This window comes from Arachis stenosperma, chromosome 2, assembly GCF_014773155.1.
Source record: "Arachis stenosperma cultivar V10309 chromosome 2, arast.V10309.gnm1.PFL2, whole genome shotgun sequence".
Taxonomy (NCBI): domain Eukaryota; kingdom Viridiplantae; phylum Streptophyta; class Magnoliopsida; order Fabales; family Fabaceae; genus Arachis; species Arachis stenosperma.
This window is the reverse complement of record NC_080378.1, coordinates 113409323-113418155: the sequence shown is the minus strand read 5'-3', so window position 1 is coordinate 113418155 and position 8833 is coordinate 113409323.

The window sequence follows — 8833 nt, the reverse complement described above, 5'->3', positions numbered from 1 at the left end:
AGCTGTTTATATTTATATCTTTCCAAAGTTTTTTTTTTCCCTCTATAGTTCTGCTTTTTTTTGGCTTCAGGTAATAACAGAACTTTCCAGTTTCCATAGCTTACTAAAAAATAATTGGTATGCTAAAAAAATATTATATGGATATTAAAAATTAATCACCAATCAACTATTCATAAGAATATGCACGTGTTTATTATTTATAAAAAAAAATTGATTATAATATTTTTTGTATAGTTATAATCATTCATTTAAACTCAAAGTGAGAGTGAGAAACATTCAAAATCGCATTCGTAATAGACTAACAGATAAAAAATTACAAACAAAATACTAATAACCTAAGAAGTTTGGAGATTATTCTACTATGATTACTTCAATAATTAATTATTTATTAAAAAATTATACAAAATAATATGTATAAATATACATAAATATATATATGATGGTTAAATTTTAACATTTATGGAGCATTTTTGAAAAAAAAAAATCACATGTAAGAGCATATTAAGATGCATCATACAAATTAATCTACTGATATTGTGTATCAATATAATTATTGCAAAGAAGCAATAATTTGCTTAATGGTGATCAGAAAGATTATATCTTCACCTCTTTTGAAACAACCTTAAGTATGTTTGGATAGAAAAATTCAGGAATTTAAAATGCTATGTATGTAATTACATTGTGAAAATTTAGATACATGTAAGTTTAAATATTTTATTCCTATACGCAATAAGAGAAAATAAAAAGGTATAAACATGTGGCAAATTTGGTCCTGATTTTTTTTTCTTTTCTGTTATTAATCAAATTTACAAAAAGAGATAAGGAAAAAATTTTGAGAATTTTCCTTTTATGAAAGTATTTTGAATCAATCAAAATATTTCATTAAAATACTTAGGATTTGTATTTTTTTTAATATCCAAATAATAATTTTTAAGGAAAAAAATTTAGAGACCTTTAGAACAATATATTAAATATACGGGCCTGCTACACATACAAGCAAAAATGCCCTACAAGTTTTACAAGTTCCCAACCCACACATCATTCACACGCGCACTCATCTCACTTTGAATGGAGCGTAAATTACACGCGTCCCACTCAAACGGTTTCTCTTCGCAAATAGCTCTCCTTAATGGCGCACTCTTCCACTTCTCCAACCCGTTCAAAGAAAACACAAACCGTCCATTTTCGAGCAACATTCCAAACTGCAGAGATAGCACTTGTCGCGAAGATCAGAACTCTCCATCAACACAACGTAGAACTCTCGATCAATAATCTCAAGAAAAAACGAAGTTATAATACTTAAGGTACGTTACGTTACTATTTCACTCATATTCTATATTTTCCAGATTTCGAAAACGAAGAACTAGGTTTTACTGTTCTTCTACATTCTTCTAGGTTTTACTGTTTTTGTTCTAAGTCTCATTTTACAATTTTTAATATTCTACTTGTTCTACGTTTTACTGTTATTCTTGGTTCTAGGTTATAGTGTTCTTCTTATTTGTTCTAGGTATTACTGTAGTTGTTTTTCTAGTTCTTCTGGTAATTGATTGTTTGGAATATAATGCGTAATTTGCTGGGTGTATATGGAGTAACTTGTTGGGTGTATATCACATACTTTGTTGGGTGTATATTTCTGAACTGATATACTGTAATATATTCAACAGTTGCATTGTTCTAATATTTGATTGTCCATGGGTGTATATTACTTGACCTTGTAATGTTGCTTGTCCTTGTATATTAATGCTTGTTTGAGTGATATCTGACTGATATATATGGGTGTATCTGACCCATATCTATGGGTGTATCTTATTTATATCATTGGGTGTATCTTGCTGATATCTATGGGTGTATTTTTCTGAACTAATATACTGTAATATATATTCAACAGTTGCACTGTTCTAATATTTGATTGTCCATGGGTGTATATTACTTGACCTTGTAATGTTGCTTGCCCTTGTATATTAATGCATGTTTGAGTGATATCTGACTGATATCTATGTGTGTATCTGACTCATATCTATGGGTGTATCTTATTTATATCCTTGGGTGTATCTTGCTAATGTCTATGGGTGTATTTTTCTGAACTGATATACTGTAATATATATTCAACAGTTTCACTGTTCTAATATTTGATTGTCCATGGGTGTATATTGGCTGACCTTGTAATGTTGCTTGCCCTTGTATATTAATGCATGTTTGAGTGATATCTGACTGATATCTATGAGTGTATCTGACTCATATCTATGGGTGTATCTTATTTATATCCTTGGGTGTATCTTGCTGGTATATATGAGTGTATTTTTTATTTCAGAAAAAATGGCAACCAGAAACCAAGTTGGAAGAAATGTAAGTGTGCTTAGATGAAATAAATGTCAGCTAGGTAAATATGTTTAAAAAGTAAATAACTCTGTATTACATTTCTCAATTAACATGGTTGATTAAATAGAATATTCTTTTTAACTGTAGGACGAGGTGGACCACTTTAGAGTGGAATATGCTTCCAGGATTCTATTCCATGACATGAATCTAGACAAAGCTGAAGCCATTAGGAAAAGTAATGCAATAAGACTGTCCAAGCCATCCTCGTTTTTATTGAGTCCATATTGTCAGATAGATTTTGAGGATATTGACACTGTTTAATGTAAATGTTATATAGTCCTGTAACAAATTGAACACATGCTGTAAAAATTTTCCAATTATAGTTCTGTTTATTGTAAAATTTCTTTCAATAATTAAAATCTCTCTGCTGTATTCAAAATGTATGAATTACAGGTACTATAATATGAAGGAAAAAATCAAACCAAATATACATCCATAACTTGCTATTTTTTACACCCAAAGAACGTTGAATATACACCAAAAAATCTATCCCCCTAATGCTTTATCCCTAAAACCCTAAACACGAAACACTTAGAAAACCCTAACCCGTACCCCGTAAACCATAAAATCCTAAACCCTAATACCCAAAACCTTTAAACCATTGTAAAAAAAAAATAAACAGTATTTTATAACATAAAGATCCTTTGCGTGCTTCTCATCCCTATCCAGAAGTGGTGATCTAGATAGATTGGAACCCATATATGACGGTTTTCATAGAGATCTGCAGAATACACTCAAACACAGACTATAAATACACCCGAAGAAAATTAAATTTACACCTCTGCTGCAGATTTTAAACAAACATTACCTGAAAGCCACTTGTTGTCCACAAGACCAAAATTCAGCAGAAATTCATTCCAATTCCTATCAAATGAGTCTTTATTATGAGAGTTCCAAACAACTTCGCTCATTTCTTGTTCAATTTCTGCATGTCCCTTGTACCCGTTTAATTTGCTTGGAATCTTCTTCATGATGTGCCAAATATACCAACGGTGAATTGTTGTTGGCATACAGGCCTCTAAAGCCCTTTTCATTGATGCGCATTGATTGGCGAAAAACCCTTTCGGAGCATTTCCTCCCATGCAACGAAGCCAACATTGAAATAACCATTTGAATGATTCAATTTCTTTATTTTTCATCAAAGAGCATCCAAGAAGTGTTGACTGACCGTGGTGATTCACCCCGACAAAAGAACCACAAACCAAATTATACCTAAAACAAATTACCATAGTGCAGAATGGAAAATCATTACGTACACCCAACAAATGCTTTGTATACACCCAAAAAACACCCAATATACACCTCTGTGGCAGATTCATAAAACACATTAATTTAGAATCATAAAAAGGGACAGTTTATTACCTGTTTGTATTGTATGTGGTGTCAAATGAAATAACATCTCTGAAATACTAGTTCCTGTAAAATTTTCCAGCATCTTCAAGGGTGGTAAAGGTCATTCCAACTTTTGGAACAAACTGGTCATCAACAACAGAGAGAGGCTGCAGAATACACCATGTCAAAAACTAGAAATACACCCAATCATTGGTAATATAATACACCCGAACGGCACCAACTCAACCAAAATGACAATAAAAGCCATAAGCTGTAAATACACAGGCTGCAAAATACACCATGACGAAAACTAAAAATACACCCAATCATGTCTCATATAATACACCCGAACGACAACAACTCAGCTAAAATAACAGAAAAAGCCATAAACTGTAAATACACCCACACTCCAGAAAAATACACCCAAACAAGTTTTGATCTACACCCGAGCGTCTGCTATAAATTCCAGATAATCAATCAAATACATTACATTCAATCCACAGATTTATGTTGACACGTTAGTCTCACAGTCAATGTTCACGAATTATTCAGCTACACAATGCTATACAAATTACTGCAACAAAATGCAGAGTAAACGTATGTAAATCAAACCTCAGGAACTTCGTTAGATTCAAATTCATAATCCACTTCGCCCTGATTCAGCTGAGAATCTGAGATTGAATCATCCATTATCTTCAAAACGAATCCAAACTTTGATTTCAGTAAACAAAAATCGATAGAAAACGAAGCTAGAGTTAGAAAGAGAGAAGAACAAGAAGAAGAAGAACGAGAAGAAGAACGAAGAAGAAAACAAATCTAGAAATAAGGAGAGAAGAACGAGAAGAAGAAGAACGATAAGGAGAACAAAGAAGGAAACAAATCTTTTAAATTTGGTAGTTACATATACGCGGGATTTTTATATAGCGTGTGTATTGAACGTAGGGCATGCAGCGCGCTTTGTGAGTTTATTGCTTAATGAACTTGTAAAGCATACAAGCCCTAATGGCTTGTATGTAGAGCTTTTCTCTTAAATATAACATTGATGAGATTATTTACGGTATTACAAAAACTAATTATGGTTGTGTTTTTAAATTTCTTAAAAAAGTATTATACAACTTGAGCTTTTTTTAACTTGAAATTTGATTTTTAAAGATTTTTTTATTTTATAAAATTTATATAAATATGTCTGATCTAATTCGTCTTTCATGATAAATTAAGTAAATGTGTGATTGTTTATGATTTGTTTCCTTAAGAAATTATAATAACATTATCTTTGAACATTAAAGAAAAATCTCCTTGTAAATAACAAAAGTCATATACTATTTTATCGATATAAAAATTTTTTAGATATCAAATTTGTATTTACTTTTACCCAAAATCAATCAATAAGGGTGTGTTTGGCAAATACGTTGGGGAGGAGAGAAGCCCGTTTGAGCTTCTTGAAAGTTTCACTTTGATGTTTGGCAATTTTTATCTTTGTGAACGCAGAATTGATTCTGCCTCTGAACCCACGTTAATTTGTAGCTTCTGCGTTTCACGTTTTACGTTTAGGAGAAGCTAAAATATTTTTTTTTACCAACCCTACCCTTCATTTTCTTCTATAAGAATGATACTAGTAACTATTATCTTCACAGTCATTCTTTGTAGTTCTTCCTACTTCTTCATAATTTTTTAGTTCCATTTTTTTCATCAAAATCGTTCAGATTTATTTCAATCACTAACAAATTGAAATTTTTTTATTTTTATTTGTTTTTATTCATATAAATTTTATTTATGTTTTATGGTATTTTTTTGTTCATATGATATATGTTGTTGGTTTTATGGAATTTTTATTATTTCTTATCTGTATAATTTTTTTTTCTATTCTTTGATGTACTCTATTTTTGTTTTGTATTAATTTTTTTATTTTTTATTTTAAATTTGTAAAATTTGTAATTATAATTATTATATACTACGTTTATTATCAAAATTTTGAATAATATAAATTATGATCATATAAAAAAAGGACAAAATAAATAAAAAATTAATTATAAGTAACAATAGAATCATAAATAATAAAAATTTATAGTCTAAAATAATACTAAATTAAAGAGTACTGACGATACTAAAAAAAATTATAGAATATTTTCTTTTTATGTGACATTATAAAATTTATAGTACTCTCTTTTATATTTTTATTTTTTATTGTATTTATTTTATTTATATGATAAATATTTTTTATATTATTTTTTATAGTATTCTGATTTTGCAGGTATATAAAATTGATGTCTATTTTAGTAATTTTTCATCTAAAAGTGATTTTGAGTAGTGTAATCCAAACAACATTTATTTTACTATAATCAATTTTGATATAAAAATTACCAAACATAAATCACGTTAACCCAAACTAACTTATCATCAAAATCAATTTTACAAAATCAATTTTATGCAAACTCTGGTTTACAAACTGTAATCCAAACACACACTAAATAATCCATATCTTTAAACTAAGTTCAAATTCATTTTTATCTTATGATTTTAACCTTTTTATGTCTTCTAATTAATTATTATTTCTACCCCAAAAAAAGTTTCCTTTCGGCATTAAACATATATGGATATTTTTTGTTGACCCAAAGGCCAAAAGTAAATATTACTTAGAAGTTAGAACAAGGATATGTTGTGGAACCAAAAGATAATGTTATTCACAAATTTTTAAGGAAAAAATCATTAATAAATCACACCCTTAATTAGTTTCCATGATACTATAAATAATGTCAACAATGAGGTTGATTATTAATCTTTCAAGAAAACAAAACAAAGTTTGCTACAATGGCTATCAACGGTTATACAAAAATCTTCTTATGCAATCTTCTTGTTGCTCTGCTTTTGGCTTCAGGTAAGCAAAAATATTTCCCCATCCATTTTAAAATAATGATTTCTTTGACTTTTTTTATATATTAAAAAATGGTGTGTTTAATACAAATAGGTCTAAATTTATTAAATTTTTTAATGTATTAAAAAATAAAACCACGGTTATTTTGAAACAGAACGAATACAACAAATATGTGAATTGATAAATTATTATTGGATTTTTTTGCAAGAAGGCTCTCTAAGAAGGCCGAGCCAATATATATATATAGGTTAACCACAAAAAATATCTCTATATTATTTAAATATCGATAAAAATACACCCAAATTTTATTATTGACAAAAGTTTTTTTAAATAATATAAAAATGCGATAAAAATGTCCAAAGTAAATATATATTTTTAAAAATTGCCTTAGAGATTAAATTTTGAAATGTTTTTTGCAAGTATAATTAAAAAAATGAGATATTATTATTCTTTAAAATTTGGTAATTTTTTTATAAATATATATTTTTTATAATTTTTTAAAAGTATTATTAGTTGTTAACAAAAAAATATATACTTAACGAAAAATTACCAAATTTTAAGGATAATAATATCTCATTTTTTTAATCATGCTTGCAAAAAATGGTATCAAAATTCAATCTCTAATGTATTTTTTGAGAAATACATATTTAATGTTAGATAATCTTGCAAAAAAACTAACACTAAATATGTATTTCTCAAAAAATATATTAGATTCGATTTGAAACACATTAAATCCGATATGATGATTTTAGGGTGTATTGGATAGAGATTTTGGTCATATCCAATCGGATTCGATCCGCGTACTCTCGTACTTGGGTTGGTCAAGTGGTTAGTTTACTACTTTACTTATGTGCTTAAACAAGTGTCATATGTTTAAATTTTATTCTGTGCATATAACTACTCATTGGTTAACAATAAACCTTTAAATAGAGTTATAATTTGCAACATATTAGTCCCTAGTTTGTCGTGGTAAAAAAACATAGTAGAAAAAAAAATTAAAATCTTTTAAAATTTAAGAACAAAGTTAAAATTTTGGATAGATATTAAGGGAATTTATTTATTATACTTTTCTGAAGAAAAAGGAAAAAAATGCCCTATAAAAGTAAAAACCAATTTTGTCTTTATATTATAATTTTTTCACAAATATATTTATTTTCAAAGAAGTTATATATTTTTTGCACATACAAATTCTAATGACCACAATGTGTATTGAATATTGCAGAAGCAACAATTTGCACAATGGCAGCAAGAACAATGTATGAGAAGCAGAGTATGCAGTGCTTTGATGAAGCAACTAAATTATTTTGTCCAGATCCTCAGCACCTAAAAGATGATGCTTGCTATAAGTACTGTCAAGACATGTACTATGTTATAGGACATTGTGTTACTACTCCTACTCCACTAGGTTGTTGTTGTCTGATCGTTAACTGAAGTTTATGGCAAGTGCTTATGATTATGATGATTATAATAGCTATATAAGCATATTACAGTTTATGGCAAGTGCTTATGATTATGCTGATTTTTATAATTTTATTAAATTTTTAATTAAGTTTTATATTTTTTTAATTAAATCTTTTAATTTTGTAATTACGTTCTTTTATGTTAAAAATATTAAAATTAACATAATATTTTTACCAAAATACATGTGATCAAAGATTTAATTAAATTTTTTATTATAAATATCTTTAATTTGCAAAAAATATTTAATTAATTCTAATATTTTTTATACTAGAAAGGACTTAATTACAAAATTAAAGTAGTGTAAGGACTAAATTGAAACTATAGGGACCAACAAAATAATTAAACCTAATATGTAAGCATAATAATATGTTGGGTTTATCTATTATATATCCTATTCTTAGGACATGTGTTAAGATTACAAAACAAAAATGTTTTTATTGATAATATAAAAAATTTAAATTTTTAATATATTTATTTTATATTTATTAAATAAAAATATTTAAAATTTTTTACTAATAATAAATTTATTATGCGTCCTTAAAATACATATTAACTAAATCTTAATATATTTTAAGCATCATTACAATTGAAGTTATACTTTTTTTATTTTGATAATATTATTATTTTTTAAATTGAAAAGCGTCATTAACTAATAAACAAAACAATACTTTAATTTTAATAATAATTTTTAAGTTGTTAAATTTATATAGCTACTATAATTATTAGGGGTGTTTGCGGTACGATTTGGATTGGTTTTGAGTCAAAAACTCATCCGATCCGAACACTAAT